This window comes from Salvelinus alpinus, chromosome 8 (genome assembly GCF_045679555.1).
Source record: "Salvelinus alpinus chromosome 8, SLU_Salpinus.1, whole genome shotgun sequence".
NCBI classification, from domain to species: domain Eukaryota; kingdom Metazoa; phylum Chordata; class Actinopteri; order Salmoniformes; family Salmonidae; genus Salvelinus; species Salvelinus alpinus.
In genome coordinates, this window is record NC_092093.1 from 77,768,097 (window position 1) to 77,794,329 (window position 26,233).

Here is a 26,233-nt window from a genome sequence, read left to right on the forward strand (position 1 = left end):
CATGAAGACAATGTGAGAGAAAAAAAGTGTAGTGGCCTCAAGTGGGACACGGAGAGAGAGTCGGGAAAGGGACACGCGTTTCGCAGGTAGCAGACTTCTGCAGGCAGGCATACACCATCTATACATTCCCTGGGTTGGCACTCGTAGAAAAAAGGGTCCAAAAGGGTTCTTTGGCTGTCCCCATAGAAGAACCCTTTTTGGTTCCAGGTAAAACCCTTTTTGATTCCTGTGAGTAAGATTCGACACGGAACACAAACTGGTTCTACTTGAAACCAAAAGGGTTCTACCTGGAACCAACAAGGGTGGACACCCAAAGAACTCTTAGGTTTTGTATGGCACCTTTTTTTCTAAGAGTTTAGAGCCCGACCGATAGATTGGTTCACCAGTATGATCGTCCGATATTGGCCTTTTACAGCTATATTGGTAAATAACTCCACGATAACCGACATTGAATAAATAGGATGAGAAAAGGGAATCTCATGCTGATCTGAACACTTCTGGCCATTCTCATGATGTGTCATTAATGTCACAATGTACTAAATCAACATTTAAAGCATAGTTATTGGACAATTGCTCTTTTAGATGGCAATTTATGGAAATTCAGAGTGGAAAAATGACACTTTAGTTTCCTGCTGTAAAATAATATATCGGCAGATATCAGTATCGCTATGTTTTGTCCCCCCACCCCCCAAAAAAGAAAAATCGGAATCGATGTCGGAGCCCAAAAAACATATCGGTCGGGATCGGTAGCGGATAGGAGTGGAGTCTGACAGCCCCAGCGTGCTGTTGTGAGATTGAGTTTTCTCCGTAGAGGCCAGACACTAGCCTGGAGGAGTATAGGCCTACCGCATCCCGTCCATCCGTACACACACTGATCCTCCTTCCCATTACATATCGCAATATTATTATTGAGCTAGTTGGCTGTACCTGCACCAAAACCTTTATGGCTTGTTCTCCACCTTTTTAAATATGGAGACAATTTGTTTTCAGCACTTTTATTTCCATAACGGGTCAAAACACATTTCTCTCATGGCTCTCTCTTGTCCCTCTGCAGCAGACATATAGTGAGCAATATGTTTGGAACAACAAATCACAATAAAATCACAGTATCGAATTGCAATACAAGTATCGTGATAATTCCGTATCGTGAGGTCCCCCGCAATTCTCAGCCCTAATTAATGAGTCCTCCTCTTTTGGAAGTCCTATTTTTATAAAGCAAATACATCTGACCCAGGTGAAGCACTATGTAAACCCCGCTGTGCCAATCTGGTGTCACGATGTGCCAAGTTTAAATTCAGGTTCATCAACCAAGTTCATCCAGGTCTTACCAGAACCATCTAATACTCAATGAAGTTAAATTGACTCAACTGACTTACCTTCATAAAGCCACACGTCCTGGACTGGCCTACAACAGGATTATGGAATTATCAATATTATCAGATTGGAAATGCTTATATGTTCCACCTAACTGACTGAACATATTGTGGCTGTAAACCCTGGCTCCTGTATGTACAGGTATGTAGCGGGACCAGGTTCTGAGCTCACTGGTGCCCTCTCCTGGGAGTGACCTGATAGTGAACACAGCAAGTGGGACATCTAGAGTCCCGCATACTTCCAGTGTCCAACTACTGAATCGCCAAGCGAGAAAAGAAAACACACAAGTATGTATACCACACCACTCTGCCCCCTTTATCCCCAACTCCTCTAAATCCAACCTTAGATCCCCTCTGTCCGTGAGTCTGAGCCCTGAATGAGTGTATCTGAGCACTGGGTCTCCCTAATTCACCGTCTCGTAATCTGTCGCCGCGGCAGTGACTCACGCCTCAGACGCAGTCTGTTTTTAAAGGCATGCCGTGTCATTAGTGGTCACGTGCGGTTTTAAAAGGACACTATCTTGTTTTCACATGTGCGCGCACGCGCCCAATAAAGAGAAAACGGTGACAGAAAGAGCCCACTCTTCTGGTCCATAAAACATGTGTCCAAATATTTCTGCTGTGATGCTGCCTGGTTAGAGAGAGCGAAACAGGGGGGGGGGACGAGATAGATGGAGAGATTGAGAGATAGAGGGAGAGTGGGAGATACACAGCGAGGAAGAGAAGTGTGGATGGATAGAGGGTGTAAATTTAAGGGGGTTTAGTGCTTACATAGTAGACTGAGTGTGATATAAATGAGGGGTCCCTTCAAGTTCCAGTAGGGGTGTCAGTCTATTACAGTGTTACAGGTAGGTTGTGTCCCAAATGGAACCCTATTTACCCTAAGGCACCCAATTCCCTAGCTATATGGGCTCTGGTGCCATTTGAAAGGCATTCACAGAGCAGTGTTCCAGAGGAGTAGCCATGGCAATGATTCAGCAAGATCCTTCAGCAAAGCAATAAAGAAACTGTATATTAAAATACATGTACCACAGACACCCGACACCCCCGTAATAATACACACACAACACAGCCGCAGTTTCATGGACGGTATATAATTACAGTGTACTAAACAGTTGGCATGGAAAACTCTCGTGCACTCATACATTACATTTTGTTAAATATTAATACTGAAATCCTCCTGGATCCGGGAGCGAAACGCTGTTTGTGGAAAATATAAAAATACATTTGTTGAAATGTTAAAAAGAGTGTTTGTGTACACATTGTTCAATAGCTGCACTGTTCTCCAGAGGCATGCCAGAATGTCTCCGTCTCATCCTATTAGGCAGGCTGCATTGGACAATCAGACACACACAGTCTTGTACAACTAACCTTGTGGGGACACAACATTCAGTCCCATTCTAAATCCTATTTTCCCCAACCCTAACCCTAAAACCTTAACCCTAACCCTAACCCCAAAACCGTAACCCTAAATCCTAAACCTAACCCTAGATCCTAAACCTAACCCAAAACTAACCCTAGATCCTCACCCCAAAACTAACCCTAGATCCTCACCCCAAAACTAACCCTAGATCCTCACCCCAAAACTAACCCTAGATCCTCACCCCAAAACTAACCCTAGATCCTCACCCCAAAACTAACCCTAGATCCTCACCCCAAAACTAACCCTAGATTCTCACCCCAAAACTAACCCTAGATTCTCACCCCAAAACTAACCCTAGATTCTCACCCCAAAACTAACCCTAGATTCTCACCCCAAAACTAACCCTAGATTCTCACCCCAAAACTAACCCTAGATTCTCACCCCAAAACTAACCCTAGATTCTCACCCCAAAACTAACCCTAGATTCTCACCCCAAAACTAACCCTAGATCCTCACCCCAAAACTAACCCTAGATCCTCACCCCAAAACTAACCCTAGATCCTCACCCCAAAACTAACCCTAGATCCTCACCCCAAAACTAACCCTAGATCCTCACCCCAAAACTAACCCTAGATCCTCACCCCAAAACTAACCCTAGATCCTCACTCTAAAACTAACCTTAAAACTAACCCTAGATCCTAACCCTAGATCCTAACCCTAGATCCTAACCCTAGATCCTAACCCTAGATCCTAACCCTAGATCCTAACCCTAGATCCTAACCCTAGATCCTAACCCGAGCTCCTAACCCGAGCTCCTTCTGATTAGGTATAGTTAAACACGTCTATCCTATTAGAAGTAGCTGGAAGAGCAGGGCAGAGGATTTAGCTGTGTTGGGGGACGTGCCAAATGGCCAGCCGGGAGGCTGCAGGCCGGTATTAGTTGGTAACAGTTGTTAAGGTTATGTGGGATTGGGGTTCTTAAATGAAGACCGCTACAACCCAGGGGTGGCTGTGTAGTGTTCCTGGCCTGAGGGAGAGACGGAGGGAGGGGGATGCAAGCAGCAAGGTGTGTGAGCAAAGAAATGGATGACAGAAGGAGGTACTACTCTATCATGTCTGATGGAAAGAGCACATCCCTGCTTTTTGGATGTAAATTAAAGGGATACTTCAGGATTTTGGCAATGATGCCCTTCATCTACTTCCCCAGAGTCAGATGAATGTTCATGTCTCTGTGTCTAATATGAAGGAAGTTATAAGTAATTTCGCAAGCCAAATGCTAACTAGCGCAATGACTGGAAGTCTATGGGTATCTACTAGCATGCAAGGAGAGCTGAAGTACAAATAGCAGTATCAATCAAAACTGTTCACCACTTTTTAACTGTCTGAATACTATGGAATATCTCCATCAAATACCTCACACAAGATCTCAAGATCTCTTAAACAGGCTGTTACTCTACATCTGCACCACAGGAGCCTTGGTCTGAGCCTCTGACCTAACAGGCCTTCCCTGAAAGATTTCAGGTTGAGAAGAGGTCAAGATGGTTTGAACAGCTCAGGATCAGTACAGAGTCAGACCAGGGCCACTTGCTGTGTCTATGTGTGTGTGTGTATATACAGAGAGGCTTATCAAGCAGAGAGGCATAATATATATATATATATATTTTATATATACAGTGGGGAGAACAAGTATTTGATACACTGACGATTTTGCAGGTTTCCCTACTTACAAAGCATGTAGAGGTCTGTAATTTTTATCATAGGTACACTTCAACTGTGAGAGACGGAATCTAAAAAAAAATCCATATAAAATCACATATATATAAACCTGTCTTTCCACAGCGTCTGCCCCAGGAATGTTGAGGTCATTTTATGTGCAGCCCAGTCTTCCCACCATGCGACATATGAACACATTATAATGCATTAAGACTCCATTAAATGTTTTCCTACCTTGTTTCAATAAAAAGTGATGGAAATGAAATTATTTTGACATGTTACACTTCAGACAGTCTGTCTTTTACAGAGTAAACTTGAGATCGAGAGGGGAAGAGAAATCAGGAGAGTGATAGAGAGCTGAACAGAGAGAGAAGGAAAGAAAAAAGGAAAGAAAGAGTGACCACGATTGAGATTTCACCCCAATAACTACCGGGGGATATGCGTCAACAGCAACCTTGGGAAAATCCTCTGCATTATCATTAACTGCAGACTTGTACATTTCCTCAGCGAAAACAATGTACAGAGCAAATTGGCTTTTTACCAAATTACCGTACGACAGACCACGTATTCACCCTGCACACCCTAACTGACAAAAAAACAAACCAAAACAAAGGCAAAGTCTTCTCATGCTTTGTTGATTTCAAAAAAGCTTTACATGCTGACCACACCACTCGCATCGCGTGTGCGAGTGTTGCAAAATAAATTTTAACATGCACCCACACTGCTTGCGCGCGCCAACGAGCATCTGTGTTGCCAAGCGCTAAAATATAAGTCAGTTCTATTTGTAATGCTGACCGCGGTGCAAGTCCTGCCTCTCCCATCTCCTCATTGGTTTATAGAAGCAGATACCCACATGCCATCTCCTCATTGGTTATACCTACGTGGGTGATTGAAACATGAACTGAGTTCGGTCGTCGTCGTGGTAACTATGAAAGTTAGCTAGCTAGCTAAATTGCCATCAATGTTTAATGCTTTTCGACCTGTCCCCAAATTAATATAATTGGTTCAGAGTTTGTTTTGATTTTTCAACCTGCGTGTCGTGATAGCGTTTGGTGTGGGGGGACAATATCAATTTGCGCACGGCCGGTTTGGGTACGGTGTTACACTGAATTTGGTATGAGGGTCTACAAAACAAACTGAGGGAAAATGGTGTTGGGGGAAAAACATACGACATTATAAAATCCATGTACACACACACACACACACACACACTCCACAGGAATGCAGCATAAGCCACACCCACCTCCAACATGTATATCAATCTGAAGTCAAATGTCTACTGTTTGCTGATGTTCTGGTGCTTCTGTCACCAACCAAGGAGGGCCTACAGCAGCACCTAGATCTTCTGCACAGATTCTGTCAGACGGTGGAATTAACAGTGAATCTCAGTAAGACAGAAATAATGTGTTCCAAAAAAGGTCCAGTCGCCAGGACCACGAATACAAATTCCATCTAGACACCGTTGCCCTAGAGCACACAAAAAACGATACATACCTCAACATCAGCGCCACAGGTAACTTCCACAAAGCTATGAATGATCTGAGAAACAAGGCAAGAAGAGCCTTCTATGCCATCAAAAAGAACATAACATTTGACATTCTAATTAGGATCTGGCAAAAAATACTTGAATCAGTTATAGAACCCATTGTCCTTTATGGTTGTGAGGTCTGGGGTCCACTCACCAACCAAGAATTCACAAATTGGGACAAATACCAAATTTAGACTCCGCATGCGGAATTCTGCAAAACTATCCTCTGTGTACAACGTAGAACACCAAATAATGCATGCAGAGCAGAATTGGACTGATACCCACTAATTATCAAAATCCAGAAAAGAGACGTTAAATTATACAACCACCTAAAAGGAAGCGATTCCCAAACCTTCCAGAACAAAGCCATCACCTACAGAGAGATGAACCTGGAGAAGAGCCCCCTAAGCAAGCTGGTCCTGGGGCTCTGTTCACAAACACAAACAGACCCCACAGAGCCCCAGGACAGCAACACAATTAGACCCAACCAAATCATGAGAAAACAAAAAGATAGTTATTTCCAATGTGTCAAGTAATTAACAAAAAAACAGATCAAACTAGAATGCTATTTGGAACATTTATGAGTATAATGTTGTTTACTGATGATCATTTTTTGATTGTTAATTTCACTTGCTTTTGTAATGTAAACATATCTTTCCCATGCCAATACAGCCCTTCAATTGAATTGAGAGAGAGATCTGTAAAAGCCTCTATGCAACCTGAAAAAGGGCCTCTTAACTTTAGGGCCTCTTCGATACTGACAAGGCCTCTATGCTACCATGATAGGGCCTCTCTGATACTGACATGGCCTCTATGCTACCATGATAGGGCCTCTTTGATACTGACAAGGCCTCTATGCTACCTCACCCTCCGATCCAACAGGTCCCAGACGTGCTCAATGGGATTGAGATCCGGGCTCTTCGCTGGCCATGGCAGAACCCTGACATTCCTGTCTTGCAGGAAATCACGCACAGAACAAGCAGTATGGCTGGTGGCATTGTCATGCTGGAGGGTCATGTCAGGATGAGCCACATGAGGGAGGATGTCTTCCCCGTAACGCACAGCGTTGAGATTGCCTGCAATGAAAACAAGCTCAGTCCGATGATGCTGTAACACACTGCCCCAGACCATGACGGACCCTCCACCTCCAAATCAATCCCGCTCCAGAGTACAGGCCTCGGTGTAACTCTCATTCCTTCGACGATAAACGTGAATCCGAACATCACCCCTGGTGAGACAAAACCGCGACTCGTCAGTGAAGAGCACGTTCTGCCAGTCCTGTCTGGTCCAGCGACGGTGGGTTTGTGCCCATAGACGACATTGTGACGGTGATGTCTGGTGAGGACCTGCCTTACAACAGGCCTACAAGCCCTCAGTCCAGCCTCTCTCAGCCTATTGAGGACAGTCTGAGCACTGATGGAAGGATTGTGCGTTCCTGGTGTAACTCGGGCAGTTGTTGTTGCCATCCTGTACCTGTCCCGGAGGTGTGATGTTCGGATGTACCGATCCTGTGCAGGTGTTTTTACACGTGGTCTGCCACTGTGAGGACGATCAGCTGTCCGTCCTGTCTCCCTGTAGCGCTGTCTTGTGCGTCTCACAGTACGGACATTGCAATTTATTGCCGTGGCCACATCTGCAGTCCTCATGTCTCCTTGCAGAAAGCCTGAGGCACGTTCACGCAGAGGACCAAGGACCCTGGGCATCTTTCTTTTGGTGTTTTTCAGAGTCAGTAGAAAGGCCTCTTTAGTGTCCTATGTTTTCATAACTGTGACCTTAATTGCCTACCGTCTGTAAGCTGTTTTCTGTCTTAACAACCGTTCCACAGGTGCATGTTCATTAATTGTTTATGGTTCATTGAACAAGCATGGGAAACAATGTTTACGCCCTTTACAATGAAGATCTGTGAAGAAATGTGGATTTTTACAAATTATCTTTGAAAGACAGGGTCCTGAAAAAGGGACGTTTATTTTTATGCTGAGTTTATATACAAAAGAAAGCAAGTCACAGGAAGGGAGAAACACACTAACCTACAAATAAACAGACACAATAAAGGGTTTTCCAGAACACTCTCTCCTGTACACACACACACACACACACACACACACACACACACAAGGGCAGCAGACACACCAACAGGCAGACATGCACACCCACAGAGCGTAGCAGCAACCCACCTGATCAGACCTGCTACTCTGGTTCTTTCAGTTAGTGTGCCAGAAGGCTCATCACGCTCCACCCCTTCACTGTACCACCTTAGAGCCTGTCTGTCAGAGTGAGGGAGGGAGGGAGAGAGAGAGAGAGAGAAGGAAAAGGAGTGTCACCATAGAATTCTACACACAGTATACAAATGACAGAGAGGATAAAAATCTTTGAGGAAGTACCGTTCATACAAAGCTCATTCAAAAAATATCCTCCAATGCATTTACCACCGATCACCACTAGATGGGGCTGACTGCACATAGAAGCAATACAGCGCTGTCGCCAATGGTGTATACTGTGTGTGTGTGTATATATATATTACACACAAACTATAGGTTTTGGCAAGTCGGTTTGGACATCTACTTTGTGCATGACACAAGTCATTTTTCCAACAATTGTTACCAGACAGATTATTTCACTGTATCACAATTCCAGTGGGTCAGAAGTTTACATACACTAAGTTGACTGTGCCTTTAAACAGCTTGGAAAATTCCAGAAAATGATGTCATGGCTTGAGAAGCTTCTGATAGGCTAATTGACATAATTTGAGTCAATTGGAGGTGTACCTGTGGATGTATTTCAAGGCCTACCATCAAACTCAGTGCCTCTTTGCTTGACATCATGGGAAAATTAAAAGAAATCAGCTAAGACCTCATAAAAAAAATTGTAGACCTCCACAAGTCTGCGTCATCCTTGGGAGCAATTTCCAAACGCCTGAAGGTACCTCGTTCATCTGTACAAACAATTGAACGCAAGTATAAACATGGGACCACGCAGCCGTCATACCGCTCAGGAAGGAGACGCGTTCTGTATCCTCGAGATGAACGTACTTTGGTGCGAAAAGTGCAAATCAATACCATAACAGCAGCAAAGGACCTTGTGAAGATGCTGGAGGAAACAGGTAAAAAAAAGTATCTATATCCACAGTAAAACGAGTCCTATATCAACATAACCTGAAAGGCCGTTCAGCAAGGAAGAAGCCACTGCTCCAAAACCGCCATAAAAAAGACAGACTACGGTTTACAACTGCACATGGGGACGAAGATCGTACTTTTTGGAGAAATGTCCTCTGATCTGATGAAACAAAAATAGAACTGTTTGGCCATAATGACCATTGTTATGTTTGTATGAAAAAGGGGGAGGCTTGCAAGCTGAAGAACACCATCCCAACCGTGAAGCACGGGGGTGGCAGCATCATGTTGTGGGGGTTCTTTGCTGCAGGAGGGACAGGTGCACTTCACAAAATAGATGGCATCATGAGGGAGGAAATTATGTGGATATATTGAAACAACATCTCAAGACATCAGTCAGGAAGTTAAAGCTTGGTCGCAAATGGGTCTTCCAAATGGACAATGACCCCAAGCATACTTCCAAAGTTGTGGCAAAATGGCATAAGGACAACAAAGTCAAGGTATTGGAGTGGCCATCTCAAAGCCCTGACCTCAATCCTATAGAACATTTGTGGGCAGAACTGAAAAAGTGTGTGCGAGCAAGGAGGCCTACAAACCTGACTCCGTTACACCAGCTCTGTCAGGAGGAATGGGCCAAAATTCACCCAACTTATTGCAGGAAGGTTGTGGAAGGCTACCCGAAACGTTTGACCCAAGTTAAACAATTTAAAGGCAATGCTACCAAATACTAATTGAGTGTATGTAAACTTCTGACCCACTGGGGATGTGATGAAAGAAATAAAAGCTGGAATAAATTATTCTCTCTACTATTATTCTGACATTTCACATCCTTAAAATAAAGCGGTGATCCTAACTGACCTAAAACAGGGAATCTTTACTTGGATTAAATGTCAGGAATTGTGAAAAAACTGAGTTTAAATGTATTTGGCTATGGTGTATTTAAACTTCCGACTTCAACTGTATATGGCTGTAGCCCAGCGTATACTAGACCAGAGTGAAAATGAAAAACATTCCCTACAACTCATACCTGTGCTGCCTTTCCCAGAATGAGAGAAGCTATGCAGCTAAATATCAAGCTATGACTCCAAATCACTCAGCTTCCTATTGGTGTCTATGAAGAGAGAAGCAGCCGAGATATCCTCTCCTGCCTGGTTTGGTTTTATTTAGCCACCCTGGATATGTGACCTGTCTGTCTGGGACTAGCTAGCAGTGAGATTGAACCTTTCTCCTTAATGAGCTTTTGTAATAAATTGAAGTGTTTTTTCACCCCCACTTTGTCCATCCAGGGCCTGGTTTCCCAGGATAAGTCTCTCATTCCGTGCCATGCAGCTGTGCATTAATTCAATTGAATATTGTGTCAGTGCCATAGAGAGGCAACCCCTGACGCAAAAGTGGTGGGGTGGGGGGGTAACAGTGGAATGCGGCAGTGCGGGGAATGTAACCTCAACTCACCCAGCAGTACTATTAAGGGTGAGAGCTCCACAAAGAGCTGCACTGTATGCATGGGAATGGACTGAACAAGGAGAAAGAGCGAGAAGAGAGGAAGGAGGAGAGAGGGGGGAGAGGAAGCAGAGCGGGAGGGATGAGTGGCCTAAAAGTTTCAGAGAATAGGGAGTGAGTGGGTGAATATCTCTGGTCATTCGTTCGATGGCATTAACCATCCAGTTAGGTGGAACGAAGCTAAGCCAAGATGGGCCCCCTTCTCAGCCCCTTGCTTCTCTCACTCAGTCCTTTCCTTGCCCGGCTGCCTGCCTCATTTCACCTTGCCTGCTTTGAATGACAATAGAACATTGTCATTCAATAACACCCCCCAGGCAGAGCATGGCCATCTCCACTACCTCACCTGAAGAGGTCACACAGTCAGTAGGACACATGGTCTCTCTTGCTCTCTCTGTATGTGTCTTTCTCGCTCTCTCTCTCTGTGTGGCTCAGTTGGTAGAGCATTGCACTTGAAATGCCAGGGTTGTGGGTTTGTTTCCCACGGGGGACCAGAATAAAAAATAAAAAAATGTCTCACTCTGCATCTGTGTCTTTCTCTAATTCAATTCAAAGGGCTTTATTAGCATGGGAAACATATATTTACATTACCAAATCAAGCGAAATATAGTATCAGTCACATGTTTGGACACCTACTCATTCAAGGGTATTTCTTTATTTTTACTATTTTCTACATTGTAGAATAATAGTGAAGAGAGAATGCCAAGAGTGTGCAAAGCTGTCATCAAGGCAAAGGGTGGCTACTTTGAAGAATCTCAAATATAAAATATATTTTGATTTGTTTAACACTTTTTTGTTTACTACTCGATTCCATATGTGTTATTTCATAGTTTTGATGTCTTCACTATTAATGTAGAAAATAGTACAAATAAAGAAAATCCCTGGAATGAGTAGGTGTGTCCAAACCTTTAACTGGTACTGTAGATAATAAACAAAACATTTACAGTAAACATTACTCACAAAGTTCCAAAGGAATAGACACATTTCAATGTCATATTATGGATGTGTGTATGTTGTAAAGATGTGCAAATAGTGAAAGTACAAAAGGGAAAATAAATAAACAAATATGGGTTGTATTTACAATAGTGTTGCCCTTTTCTTGTGGCAACAGGACACAAATCCTGCTGCTGTGATGGCACACTGTGGTATTTCACCCAATAGATATGGGAGTTTATCAAAATTGGATTTGTTTTCAAATTCTTTGTGTATCTGTGTAATCTGGCAAATGTATGGTCATACATTTGGCAGGAGTTAGGAAGTGCAGCTCAATTTCCACCTCATTTTGTGGGCCGTGTGCACATAGCCTGTCTTCTCTTGAGAGCCAGGTCTGCCTACGACGGCTTCTCTCAATAGCAAGGCTATGCTCACTGAGTCTGTACATAGTCAAAGCTTTCCTTAAGTTTGGGTCAGTCACAGTGGTCAGGTATTCTGCCACTGTGTACTCTCCGTTTACGATCAAATAGCATTCCAGTTGGCTCAGTTTTTTGGTCAATTCATTCCAATGTGTCAAGTAATTATATTTTTATTTTCTCATGATATGGTTGGGTCTAATTGTGTTGCTGTCCTGGTGCTCTGTTTGTGTTTGTGAACAGAGCCCCAGGACCAGCTTGCTTTGGGGACTCTTCTCCAGGTTCATCTGGAGGTGATGGCTTTGTTATGGAAGGTTTGGGAATCACTTCCTTTTAGGTGGTTGTAGAATTTTCAGGATTTAAATCATTAGCAGGTATCGGCCTAATTCTGCTCTGTATGCATTATTTGGCGTTTTATTTGGTACACAGAGGATGTTTTTGCAGAATTTGGTGTTTGTCCCATTGTGTGAATTCTTGTTTGGTGAGCGGACCCCAGACCTCACAACCATAAAAGGGCAATGGGTTCTATAACTGCGTAAGGTATTTTTGCCATTTTATGTTCCTTTTGATGCCGTAGAAGGGCCTTCTTGCCTTGTCTCTCAGATCGTTCACAGCTGTGTGGAAGTTACCTGTGGTGCTGATGTTTAGGCTGAGGTATGTATAATTTGTTGTGTGCTCTAGGGCAACGGTGTCTAGATGGAATTTGTATTTGTGGTCCTGGCAACTGGACCTTTTTTTGGAACGCCATTATTTGTATCTTACTAAGATTTACTGTCAGGGCCCAGGTCTAGCAGAATCTGTGCAGAATATCTAGGTGCTGCTGTAGGCCCTCCTTTGTTGGGGACAGAAGCACCAGATCATCAGCAAACAGTAGACATTTGACTTCAGATTCTAGTGGGGTGTGGCCGGGTGCTGCAGACTGTTCTAGTGTCCCCGTAAATTCGTTGATATATATGTTGAAGAGGGTGGGGCTCAAGCTGCATCCCTGTCTCACCCCACAGCCCTGTGTGAAGAAATGTGTGTTTTTTGCCAATTTTAACCATACATTTGTTGTTTGTGTACATGGATTTTATAATGTCGTAGGTTTTTCCCCCCAACACCACTTTCCAATTTGTATAGCAGACACTCATAACAAATTAAGGTAAAAGCTTTTTTGAAATCAACAATGCCTTTGCTTTGGTTTGTTTGTTTGTCAATTAGGGTGTGCAGGGTGAATACGTGGTCTGTCGCATGGTAATTTGGTAAAAAGCCATTTTGACATTTGTTCAGTACCTTGTTTTCACTGAGGAAATGTAGGAGTCTGCTGTTAATAATAATGCAGAGGATTTTCCCAAGGATGCTATTGACACATATCCCACGATAGTTATTGGGGTCAAATTTGTCCCTACTTTTGTTGATTGGGGTTATTAGTCCTTGGTTCCAAAAATTGGGGAAGATGCCAAAGCTGAGGATGATTTTAAAGAGTTTAATATGGCCAACTGGAATTTGTGGTCTGTATATTTGATAATTTAATGTAGTATACCATCAACACCACAGGGTTGGAGGGTTTGTAAGTTGTCATGAAGTTAATTCAATGTAATTGGAGAATCCAGTGGGTTCTGGTAGTCTTTAACAGCTGATTCTAAGATTGGTAATTGACCATGTAGATATTTTTGCTGTTTGTTCTTTGTTATAGAGCCAAAAAGATTGGAGAAGTGGTTTATCCATCTATCCGATTTGGATAGATAACTCTTCATGTTGTTGTTTGTTTAGTGTTTTCCAATTTTCCCAGAAGTGGTTAGATTCTTCAATTACATTAAGCTGATATCTGACATGCTGTTCCTTCTTTTTCTGTAGTGTATTTCTGTAATGTTTTAGTGATTTTAGTGAATACGTAGGCTCAGTTTTTCTGGGTCTAGGTTTTTGGTTGGATAAGGTTCTCAATTTCTTTCTTAGGTTTTTGCATTCTTCATAAAACAGTTTGTCACTGTTAATTTTCTTAGGTTGTCTGCTTGAAATGTTTAGATTTGACAGGGAGGTCAAATATACTGTTTAGGTTTTCTACTGCCAAGTTTACACCTTCACTATTACAGTGGAATGTTTTGTCCAGGAAGTTGTCTAAAAGGGATTGAATTTGTTGTTGCCTAATTGTATTTTGGTAGGTTTCTACACTACTTTCCTTCCATCTATTGAATTTTTAAATATTACTCAGTTCCTTTGGCTTTGATGCCTCACGATTGAGTTTTGTTCTGTTCAAGTAGACTGTGATTTTGCTGTGATCTGATAGGGCTGTCAGTGGGCTGACTGAAAGTTCTGAGAGACTCTGGGTTGAGGGCAGTGATAAAGTAATCTACAGTACTACTGACAAGGGATGAGCTGTAGGTGTACCTATCATAGGAGTCTCCTCAATTTAAAAAAATATATAATTTCCACTTCTCATCAACAACAAAAAATCTTGATCAAGCAAACAATCGACCAGTCGACTAAATGGGGGTCAGCCAAATTGCAACACAGCGCTACTCTCAGTACCTTCCGTCTCCGTAGTGTGAATTTACCTTAAGCTACCAGTAGTTGTGCCTTACCTACACAATGCCCCAAACTGAGTAGAGAAGGATGGGTTAACTTTAAAAGCACAACTGATGGCAATAAACAACTTCTCTGATAGGACGTTTTCTATGTGGCATCAATATTAGTCAGAAACATTTATTGTAGTGTCAAATTTTACTACAATTTTGGTAATAAAGTCAATCTTGTCCAAAACTGAGTTTTGTAATTGAGTTCGTCATGACCTAGGTTAATATAGGGTTGGGTTTTGATTTCGACAATGCTCACTAACACAGGACTCACAGCTGCAGTGATTGTGCTCCATCCAATCTTACCGCAGCGAATCTGACTTTGTTTACATAAGACAACACGTTGCACAGTTTTTTACTTGAAAAACACTGCACCTTAGCTCAATGTAAAATGTTTTATTCATTCTGACTATTTTGAGGAAGTGATACTGGCTTTGCACCTATGGTGTCTTATGGGAGACAAACATCAGTAACTGCCCCCCAAGACTGAAATCTCGTTTTTCTTAATGAGCAACAGAGAAACACAAGCAGAATCGGTGCAGAACAATGTCCTCAGTCAGACAAGTCAATCAACTAGTCAGCCAGTCAGCCAGTGTTTGCTAAGGTCAAGTCAAGGGAGCTGCAGTCAGTAAAATCAGTCTCTGTGGGAGGGAGGATGGAGGGTTAGACCATTAGTATATGCATAATTGAAAAGGCTGTTTGAAGGACAGCTTTCAGAGCATACTGCTGCATTTTATAATCTTATTTTTACACTGAACAAAAAATAAACAACATCTAAAGTGTATGTTTCATCAGCAGAAATAAAAAAATCCCTGAAGTTCTCCATATGCACAAAAAGCTTATTTTTCTCAAATGTTGTGCACAAATTTGTTTACATCCGTGTTAATAAGCAGTTCTCATTTGCCAATCTAAAAGCTGATTAAACAGCATGATCATTACACAGGTGCACCTTGTGACTGGGGACAATACAAGGAGACTTTAAAATGTGCCGTTTTGTCACACAACACAATTCTACAGATGTCTCAAGTGTTGAGGGAGCGTGCAATTGGCATGCTGACTGCAGGAATGCCCACCAGAGCTGTTGCCAGAAAATGTAATGTTCATTCCTCTACCATAAGTTGCCTCCAACATCTTTATAGAGAAGGGGGGGGGGGTTGCTGAGGAGTATTTCTGTCTGTGGGGAAAAACCCATTCTGATTGGCTGGGCCTGGCTCCCCAGTGGGTCAGTGGCCTCCAAGGTCCACCCATGGCTGCACCCCTGCCTATTCATGTGAAATCCATAGATTAGGGCCTAATGAATTCATTTCAGTTGACTGATTTCCTCATATGAACTGTAGCTCAGTAAAACCTTTGAAATAGCTGCATGTTGTGTTTATATTTTTGTTCATTATATTTTTAAATTGACCAAAGATTACACAATACAACAGCAGTAGTGTTGTACTGTGTGCATGATCACATGTCCTATTATTATTTCATTAACCTCATTGTAATTGTACTGTATTCACTGAAATGATTTACCATTATACTGCTTTGGCAATATCTACAAATTGTATTTCATGCCAATAAAGCAAACTTCATTTTAGAGAGAGGAGGGAGAGAGAAGAGAAGGGAGAGAGCAAGAGAGAGAGAGGAGAGAGGATAAAGAGAAGGGAGAGAGAGAGCGAAAGAGAGAGAGGAGAGAGGATAAAGAGAAGGGAGAGAGCGATTGAGAGAGAGAGGATAAAGAGAAGGGAGAGAGCGAAAGAGAGAGAGAATAAAGAGAAGGGAGAGAGAGCAAGAGAGAGAGCAAGAGAGAGGAGAGAGAGAGAGGATAAAGAGAAGGGAGAGAGAGACAGGAATGGATTGATTGTATTACAAAACCCTCCAAAGCGGTGTTGGGGGTAAAGTATATGACATCATAAAATATATTTACACATGTAGTTTAAACGGAACAATAAAATAACCACGTTTTTTGCAGAAGGGCAAGGGGTGAGACAAGGGTTTAGTTTAAGTCCAACCCTGTTTAACATCTACATCAACGAACCAGCAGTGTTGTTGGACTGATCTGCAGCCCCTGGACTCACCCTAAAAGATGAGGTCAGACTCCTGCTCTACGCAGATTACCTTGTCCTACTGTCACCAACAGAGCTAGGTCTACACTAAAGGAACCAAAATGTTTTTCTTAAATTCTTAGGGGGTAGATCAGCTTTAATAGTGCAGATAGATTGTAGCTTCCATCAATGTAATTGTCTGCATCACTTCCAATCACCCATAAATTTTTTGTATAAACTTGGATTAGCTAACACAACGTGCCATTGGAATAGAGGAGTGATGGTTGCTGATAAGGGGCCTCTGTAAGCCCATGTAGATATTCCATTAAAAATCTGCCGTTTCCAGCTACAATAGTCATGTACAACATTAACAATGTCTACACTGTATTTCTGATCAATTTGATTTTAATGGACAAAAAAAAAAGTGCTTTTCTTTCAAAAACAAGGACATTTCTAAGTGACCCCAAACTTTTGAACCGTGGTGTACGTTTTACGGAAACAGTATGGTTTACATTAGTTGTTATTAGTCCCAACCTTCAGCTCTATCAACACCTCCCATCTATCTCTTAACACCATCCATATTGAATTTCTATTTGCCTTATATTTTTCAACTGTGCTGTGATGTTACACTAAAGTTCTGAACCTTTCTTTTCTCATAGCTTCTACAGATTGTAAATTGAAAATAAACGTTTTTGCTAAAAGTATTTATTATTATTGATCGATTGACTATGACTTTTCAGATCACCCAGTAGTGCTATCTGCAGGGTTAGCTCCAGGTATATATTGCAATTCTTCAGCCATTCCTGGACCTGTAACCAAAAACAAGCTACATATGGACAGTACAAAAAACAAATGATCTAATGATTCTGCCTCTTCGCAGCAAAATATACAGAGCTGGGAAGATTGTATCCCCCAAAAAATAACATTCTATTGATTGCAAGAATTTAGTATAATCATTTAAATTGACAAACTCTAAGTTTTGAATCCGGCTTCGTTTTGTGTATCAGTTCATAAACCATGTGCCATGGAATCGGGAACATCAAAAATCTCTTCCCAACTACTTGGCCATCTATATGCCACGGCTGTCAATTTTATGGTCCTTAACTGGAATACTTTTTTATTTATCACAATTTTCTTTAACCATTTATGGTCTTTAATGCAGGGCCGACAGACAAGTTCCTTACTTTTTCCCCCTTCCACTTTCATTTGTGTGGTAATGCTGCAATTAGTTGGTTATAATGTTGGGTTGAGCAGACATGTCCATGTTTCTGTTTGCTGCATGTGTGACAACTCCACCAGTCCTATTTATGAGATCATTTACGAACATAATACTTTTTTAAATCAATTATTATATTTGAGTTTAAACACAATATTTGTTGTATTATTTGTTCTGTCTTTTCTGGTGGATTAAATTGAAATTGCAACCAACTTTCTATGTCTTGTTTTAAAAATTGCGATATTTGGGAGATGATTTCCTTTTCAAATAACTGAAAGTGAGAGGTTGTAATCTGAATAAAGGGAAAAGGCCTTTCTCGAACATAGGGTGAGACATTCCTATTAATTTACTAGTACAATTTAAGTACACCTTTTGTATGACTGATGCCTTTCGTGAGAGGTTTAATGCTTTAATATTTAATCATTTCCGCCCTCCGAATTCATATTCATTATATAAATAGGTCTGTTTAATTTTGTCTGGCTTTCTGTTCCAAATCAAATGGAATATTCTTTGCTCATATAATTTGAAAAAAACAAGTTGCTAGGTGTAGGCAAGGAAATAAGCTAAGAGGCAAACTGGGATACGACTAAAGAGTTAATCAGGGTGATTTTTCCACAAATAGACACCTTTCCACGAAAGCAAGATCTTATCTATTTTTGATAACTTTCTATAAACATTTATTGTAATGAGATCATTTCTTTCTTTTGGGATATAAATACAGAATATGTCCACTTCACAGTCAGACCATTTTATTGGTAAACTACACGGTAATGTAAAAGCTGTATATTTTTTGTGATCCAATACATAATAGTACATTTATCATAATTTGGTTGTAATCCAGAGAGGTTAGAAAAAGTATCTAAGATCCTCTATGAGGCTGTGGAGGGATCCAACTTGTGGATTTAAAAGAAAACATGAATCATCAGTGTACAATGACACCTTTGTTTTTAAGGCCTGGATTTCTAGGCCCTTGATACTATTGTTGGATCTGATTTTAATAGCTAACATTTCGATGGCCATAATAAATAGATATGCCAATAGCGGACAACCTTATTTTACTCCTCTTGACTGTTTAAAACTTTGAGAAGTAGCCATTATTTACTATTTTACAACTAGGGTTACTATACATTATTTTAACCCATTTTATAAGAGATTCTCTCAAATTGAAATGTTCCAGGCATTTATACAAACTCCAGTCGTACTTTATCAAAAGCCTTTTCAAAGTCAGCTATAAATAGCAGGCCTGGTTTCCCAGATTTTTCATAGTGTTCTATTGTTTCCAGTACTTGAGTTATATTATTATCTCCAATGTATCGTCCATGTAAAAAAACCTGTCTGATTAGAAGGAATAATGTCCGACAATACCTATTTAATTTTACGAGCTTTTACATTTTGCTAGAATTTTTGCACACTACACTGAAGTGTAAGGAGCCTCCAAATGTTTTTTAATGAAATGGATATTTAGATTTCCCACTGTTTCAGTAATAATGAACTCCAACCTTCTTGTTGAGTGTATGATAATCTACCATATACATAGGAGTGGTTAAAACATGCTAATAACAGTCCTCTGAGTACAGTTGAAGTCGGAGGTTTACATACACTTAGGTTGGAGTCAATTAAAATCGTATTTCAACCACTCCACAAATTTCTTGTTAACAAACTATAGTTTTGACTGTATCACAATTCCAGTGGGTCAGAAGTTTACATACACTAAGTTGACTATGCCTTTAAACAGCTTGGAGAATTCCAGAAAATGATGACATGGCTTTAGAAGCTTCTAATAGACTAATTGACATAATTTGAGTCAATTGGAGGTGTACCTGTAATGTATAAAATGGTTATTACTGCATTGTTGGAACTAGAAGCACAAGCATTTCGCTACACTCGCATTAACATCTGCTAACCATGTGTATGTGACAAATAAAATTTGATTTGATTATTTCAAGGCCTACCTTCAAACCCAGTGCCTCTTTACTTGACATCATGGGAAAATCAAAAGAAATCAGCTAAGACCTCATAAAAAAAAATGTAGACCTCCACAAGTCTGGTTCATCCTTGGGAGCAATTTCCAAACGACTGAAGGTACCACATTCATCTGTACAAACAATAGTACGCAAGTATAAACACCATGGGACCACGCAGCCGTCATACCGCTCAGGAAGGAGACGCGTTCTGTCTCCGAGAGATTAACGTACTTTGGTTCGAAAAGGGCAAATCAATAACAGAACAACAGCAAAGGACCTTGTGAGGATGCTGGAGGAAACAGGTACAAAAGTATCTATATCCACAGTAAAACGAGTCCTACATCGGCATAACCTGAAAGGCCGCTCAGCAAGGAAGAAGCTACTGCTCTCCAAAACCGCCATAAAAAAGCCAGACTACGGTTTGCAACTGCACATGGGGACAAAGATCGTACTTTGTGGAGAAATGTCCTCTGGGCTGATGAAACAAAAAATAAAACTGTTTGGCCATAATGACCATCGTTATGTTTGGAGGAAAAAGGGGGAGGCTTGCAAGCCGAAGAACACCATCCCAACTGTGAAACACAGAGATGACAGCATCATGTTGTGGGGGTGCTTTGCTGCAGGAGGGACTGGTGCACTTCACAAAATAGATGGCATCATGAGGGAGGAAAATTACGTGAATATGCTGAAGCAACATCTCAAGACATCCGTCAGGAAATTAAAGCTTGGTCGCAAATGGGTCTTCCAAATGGACAATGACCCCAAGCATACTTCCAAAGTTGTGGCAAAATGGCTTAAGAACAACAAAGTCAAGGTATTGGAGTGGCCATCACAAAGCCCTGACCTCAATTCTATAGAAAATGCGTGGGCAGAACTGAAAAAGCGTGTGCGAGCAAGGAGGCCTACAAACCTGACTCAGTTACACCAGCTCTGTCAGGAGGAATGTGCCAAAATTCACCCAACTTATTGTGGGAAGCTTGTGGAAGGCTACCCGAAACCTTTGACACAAGTTTAACAATTTAAAAGGCAATGCTACCAAATACTAATTGAGTGTATGTAAACTTCTGACCCACTGGTAATGTGATAAGAAATAAAAGCTGAAATAAATAATTCTCTCTACTATTATTCTGACATTTCACATTCTTAAAATAAAGTGGTGATCCTAACTGACCTAAGACAGGGAATTTTTATTAGGATTAAATGTCAGGAATTGTGAAAAACTGAGTTTAAATGTACTTGGCTAAGGTGTATGTAAACTTCCAACTTCAACTGTATATAAAAAAAAAAATTGTATACCTCAACTGGTATGCCATCCAGCCCTAGAGTTTTCCCAGAATTAAAGGCTTTAATTGCATCAAGAAGTACCTCCTCTGCAATTTCACCTTCACATGAGTCTTTCTGTACAGAAGTTAATTTTACATTGAAAAAAGCCATACAATTAGCTTCAGTTAGAGGGAAGCAAAGTGAATCATGGGTGTCAGTAAATTACTTTTGGTAGCTTCTATTTATTTTGTTTGTATGGACTCCTTTGCCCTGATTTTGTTAAGAGATGAGTACTAAATTACATGGCCACTCTAAAAGGCACATTTAAAAGCGTCCCATACAATAAGGGAATGTTATGTCGGAAAAATTCTGTTATAAATTCCTCTGTCCTAGTCCTGATTAAATGTACAATATCCTCGCCCACGTGGAAATGCAGTAAGAGTAATGCATATGCCAATTATCTGATATTCCGACCACATTCTATCCCCTAACAACACTTTTTCAACTTTTGGTGCCAACGAGAATGACATAAGAAAAAAGTCAAGACGACGAGCTTGATTGAGCCTCCGCCATGTATATCTCACTAGGTCAGGATATTTAAGCCTCCATATATCCTCTAGTTCCAACATATCCATGACATTCATTACTTCCTTAAGAGCATGAGGGTGATAGTTTGTAGTGTGATTTCATTTACAGTCCATTGAAGCATTTAAAAGAGTATTATAATCTCCCACCATAATAATAGTCTTGTATTGCTTGCAGGGTTGATAATTTATTATATATATTTTAAAAGAAGCATGGATTATCATTATTTGGACCGTAAAGGTTAATAAGCCATATCTGTTTATGGTCCAATAATATATTTTAAATAATCCATCTACCATGCGGATCTGTTTGGACAATTTGCACATTCGAATCAAAACTACTGTTAAATTAATATCATCACCCATGGGAGAAATATATTTCACCCCCCAGTCCATTTTCCACACAACTTCATCTAAAATTGTTGAATGAGTTTCCTGTAACAATAGATATTATATTCCTTCTCTTTGAGCCAGGTAAATATTGTTCTTCTTTTGTTATTATCTGCTCAGCCATTACACTTATAACTGGCTATATTTATTTCACCATAATGAGATACAAGTTTCAGATCTATTTATCATAATATATGTTTGTAAATGTACCGTTAAAAAGTACCATAGTGACTGAGTGTCCATATAGCTCTACCACGATATTTGCATTACTACCAAGTAACCCTCCAATTGTTCTTCACTATTCCAACCGCTAAAGCCCCTCCCCATCCCAAGTTGGGTTGTCATCCCAATGACCGGCAGACCAACCCCGTCCTCCCGGATCCCATGGCCTCCCGAGAGGCCAGGACCCATCCTTGGAAAAGAGCACACAGTGCCACCCACAGAACAGAAGCAGATCAACCACTAAAACATTGACTGATGTAAAAATGCTTTGTAAATACATTTGATTGATAAAAGTATTTCCAATGCTCTCACCTCAAATTTCTTTATATATAGCTATTAAAAAAAAAATATATATATATATATACACACACACACACACACACACACACAAATATCTTGCGTATCTTAATTACCATCATAAACATTTAATATGCATAATAATGTTGGCAGTCTGTGCAAAGGAATGTTACCTTTAACCAGGATTGCCATGGCATTAGATTACATTTTTGTCAAGCAATTATTATTCTAAATGAACAACTTAACATTCTTTGGGAATACAGCATCAACTTTCAAAACCAAAGTCATAATTTTCCAGAAAAAGGCCAGGAATCAGAGCAGCAGACACTCCTTCAAATGAGGAAATACCATGGTTTAACACGCCCAATGGTACAACTACCTGGGACAAACAGAAATGTGTGCCTCTAGTGGATTTGGTCAGACAGTGAACGCACCAAAAGAAAAAGCCCACAAAGCATTTCACTGCATAAAAAGAAGAATCTCAAAAAATATTCAATAGTGTAATTTTACCAAATGCACTATATAAAAGTGAAATTTGGGTGAGAAACCACAAAGAGAGAGAGAGAGAGAGAGAGAGAGAGAGAGAGAGAGAGAGAGAGAGAGAGAGAGAGAGAGAGAGAGAGAGAGAGAGAGAGAGAGAGAGAGAGAGAGAGAGAGAGGGCGAGGGAGAGAGGGCGAGAAGGCGAGGGAGAGAGGGCGAGAGGGCAAGGAAGAGCGGGTGTGAGGGAGAGCGGGCGAGAGGGCACGAGAAAGCGGGCGAGAGGGCACGAGAGAGAGGGCGAGAGAGAGAGAGAGAGGGCGAGAGCAAGGGAGAGCGAGCGAGCGAACGAGGGAGAGCGAGCGAGCGAGCGAACGAGGGAGAGCGAGCGAGCGAACGAGGGAGAGCGAGCGAACGAACGAGGGAGAGCGAGCGAGCGAACGAGGGAGAGCGAGCGAACGAACGAGGGAGAGCGAGCGAGCGAGCGAGCGAACGAGGGAGAGCGAGCGAACGAACGAGGGAGAGCGAACGAACGAGGGAGAGCGAGCGAGCGAACGAGGGAGAGCGAGCGAACGAGGGAGAGCGAGCGAACGAGGGAGAGCGAGCGAACGAGGGAGAGCGAGCGAACGAGGGATCGAACGAACGAGGGAGAGCGAGCGAACGAGGGAGAGCGAACGAACGAGGGAGAGCGAACGAACGAGGGAGAGCGAACGAAGGAGAGCGAGAACGACGGAGCGAGAGAGAAGTACTACTATCTAGCCCATCACAACAGACCATACACGTTCACACAAATACACTTAGCCTTTCATGTGTCCGCTGGCACGTGATAACAAGTGCATAAACATGGGGTGACTCCTAGGCCCAGTCAGCCCCACCCTCTCCACCCTGTAAGCTAACCCAGGAACAGACACTTCCTCTGGGGAAGTGGAGCCCCACCGTGGGGGGTAACTGGAGCCAAGACAGTTACCCCCCTCGGAACCCATCAGTAACAACGGCCCAAAAGGGGATGGAGAGGGAAAGGATCAGCTTGGGCCACCAGGTCCAGTTGCACAGAAAGACACACATGACCACCCGAAGAAGATACACATGTCTGTGGTGGAGCCACTAGTGTAGCAGCTGGTAAGGAAGGGATCAAGACAGTTCACTCATTTGACCAAGACCATGTTAGTTTTGGTAAGAAGATCACTTATTGCTCACATCAAACAGTGAACAAACAAAGAGCAAAGAGTGACATTACTTTCTTTCTCTCTTTAGTGGCTCTTATTTTTGTCCAGCTCCTGTGTGTAGGCCCAAGTCATCTTTCCCCTCTAGGGCAGCCAGTAGTATACCTGCCAGCTAGGCCAGCCAGTAGTATACCTGCCAGCTAGGCCAGCCAGTAGTATACCTGCCAGCCAGGACAGCCAGTAGTATACCTGCCAGCCAGGGCAGCCAGTAGTATACCTGCCAGCCAGGGCAGCCAGTAGTATACCTGCCAGCCAGGGCAGCCAGTAGTATACCTGCCAGCCATGCAGGTGTTCAAACAGCTCAGACAAAGAGAGACAACTATTACCTGTCTGTGACCACGCATGTTACAGCTTTTAGGACCATTCTCAAAGACAGATAAGTAGCTTTATTTTGGTTTTAAAGTAGACAGGATTACAAGGCCGCCCCCTCTTGGGTCTCTTATTGTACCACCAAATACCAGGCTACTTGTAGCTTCAACTAATCCAGCCATTAAGCTTCTTAGCAATGACTAACAGATAGATGGGGCTAGTTGTTTGATAAACTGGGTGAAAGTGGCCCATACAAACATTGTGGCAGTTACTGGAGTCTGTCTGCCAGTCAAATGAAGTCTACTCAGAGAAATACAACTGTCAAAGTGTTGTGGAACTTCTTCAGTCAATCGCTCTCTTTGTTGTTCCCTCAATGTTATTCTAACAGGTGGCTCAGATGGAAACTCAGGTCATTTCCAGCAGACGTCCCCCGGATCATATGACGTAAGCCAGGAAAGTCAGAAAGCTATTTGGAGGAAAGCTAGGCAGTAGGCCCAGTTCTTTACCATGGATGACCTTTAATGGTTTTCAATGAGGATAAGACAGAACCATCCCACACAGTGACAGTATTCAGATAATTGATTACCTTTAATGGAAAAGGAATCCCTACCTTTTGAGCCCAACCGCACACAAAGGTTTAATACAGAACACATGATGAATCATGCATCCATAGAGAACAGTTTGAGATCTCTGTATTGGGAAGCTTGAACTACAACTTCCCTTTCTGAAGGGCTGTAACAACAACATAACACCAACTGATACAGAGAAGAAGAGAGTCTGAGACCTTCCTTCAACTCCAGAGAAGCTTCAAATAACTACAACTTCCCTTTTCTCGACAACCATAACAACCATAGCAACAAACTGTCACCCGAGCACACAGCCATGCAATCTCCATAGACAAACATTGGCAGTAGAATGGCCATACAGAAGAGCTCGGTGACTTTCAACGTGGCACCGTCATAGGATGCCACTTTTCCCACATGTCAGTTCGTCAACTTTCTGCCCTGCTTGAGCTGCCCGGTCAACTGTAAGCGCTGTTATTGTGAAGTGGAAACGTGTCGATGCAACAACGGCTCAGCCGCGAAGTGGTTGGCCACACAAGCTCACAGAACAGGGCCGCAGAGTGCTGCAGCGCATAAAAACAGTCAGTCCTCGGTTGCAACTCTCACTACCGAGTTCCAAACTGCCTCTGGAAGCAATATCAGCACAAGAACTGTTCGTTGGGAGCTTCATGAAATGGGTTTCCATGCCCGAGCAGCCGCATGCAAGCCTAAGATCACCATGATCAATGCCAAGCGTCGGCTGGAGAGATCTAAAGCTCGCAGCCATTGGACTCTGGAGCAGTGGAAACGCGTTTTCTGGAGTGGTGAATCACACTTCACCATCTGGAAGTCCAACGGACGAATCTGGGTTTGGCGGATGCCAGGAGAACGCTACCTGCCCCAATGCATAGTGCCAACTATAATGTTTGGTGGAATAATGGTCTGGGGCTGTTTTTCATGGTTCGGGCCGCTTAGTTCCAGTGAAGGGAAATCTTACCGCAACAGCATACAATGACATTCTAGATGATTCTGTGCTTCCAACTGTGGCAACAGTTTGGGGAAGGCCCTTTCCTGTTTCAGCATGACAATGCTCCCGTGCACAAAGTGAGGTCTATACAGAAATGGTTTGTCGAGATCAATGTGGAAGAACTAGACTGGCCTGCACAGAGCCCTGACATCAACCCCATCGAAAACCTTTGGGATGAATTGGAATGCCGACTGCGAGCCAGG

At 42.2% G+C, this 26,233-nt stretch overlaps 1 protein-coding gene across 4 annotated transcripts in view; it reads right to left on the reverse strand.

Annotated features, from left to right (window-relative positions):
• LOC139583739 (MAGUK p55 subfamily member 7-like) overlaps positions 1 to 26,233 on the reverse strand; it is a 268,462-nt gene that overhangs the window by 202,135 nt on the left and 40,094 nt on the right. For 3 of the 4 annotated variants that reach the window (XM_071415152.1, XM_071415151.1, XM_071415153.1), the window contains one exon: positions 8,152 to 8,241. The exons of the other annotated variant lie outside the window; for it this stretch is intronic. The gene's annotated coding sequence lies outside the window, so the exon portion shown is untranslated. The remainder of the gene's footprint in view (positions 1 to 8,151; positions 8,242 to 26,233) is intronic. 4 annotated transcript variants of the gene reach the window in all.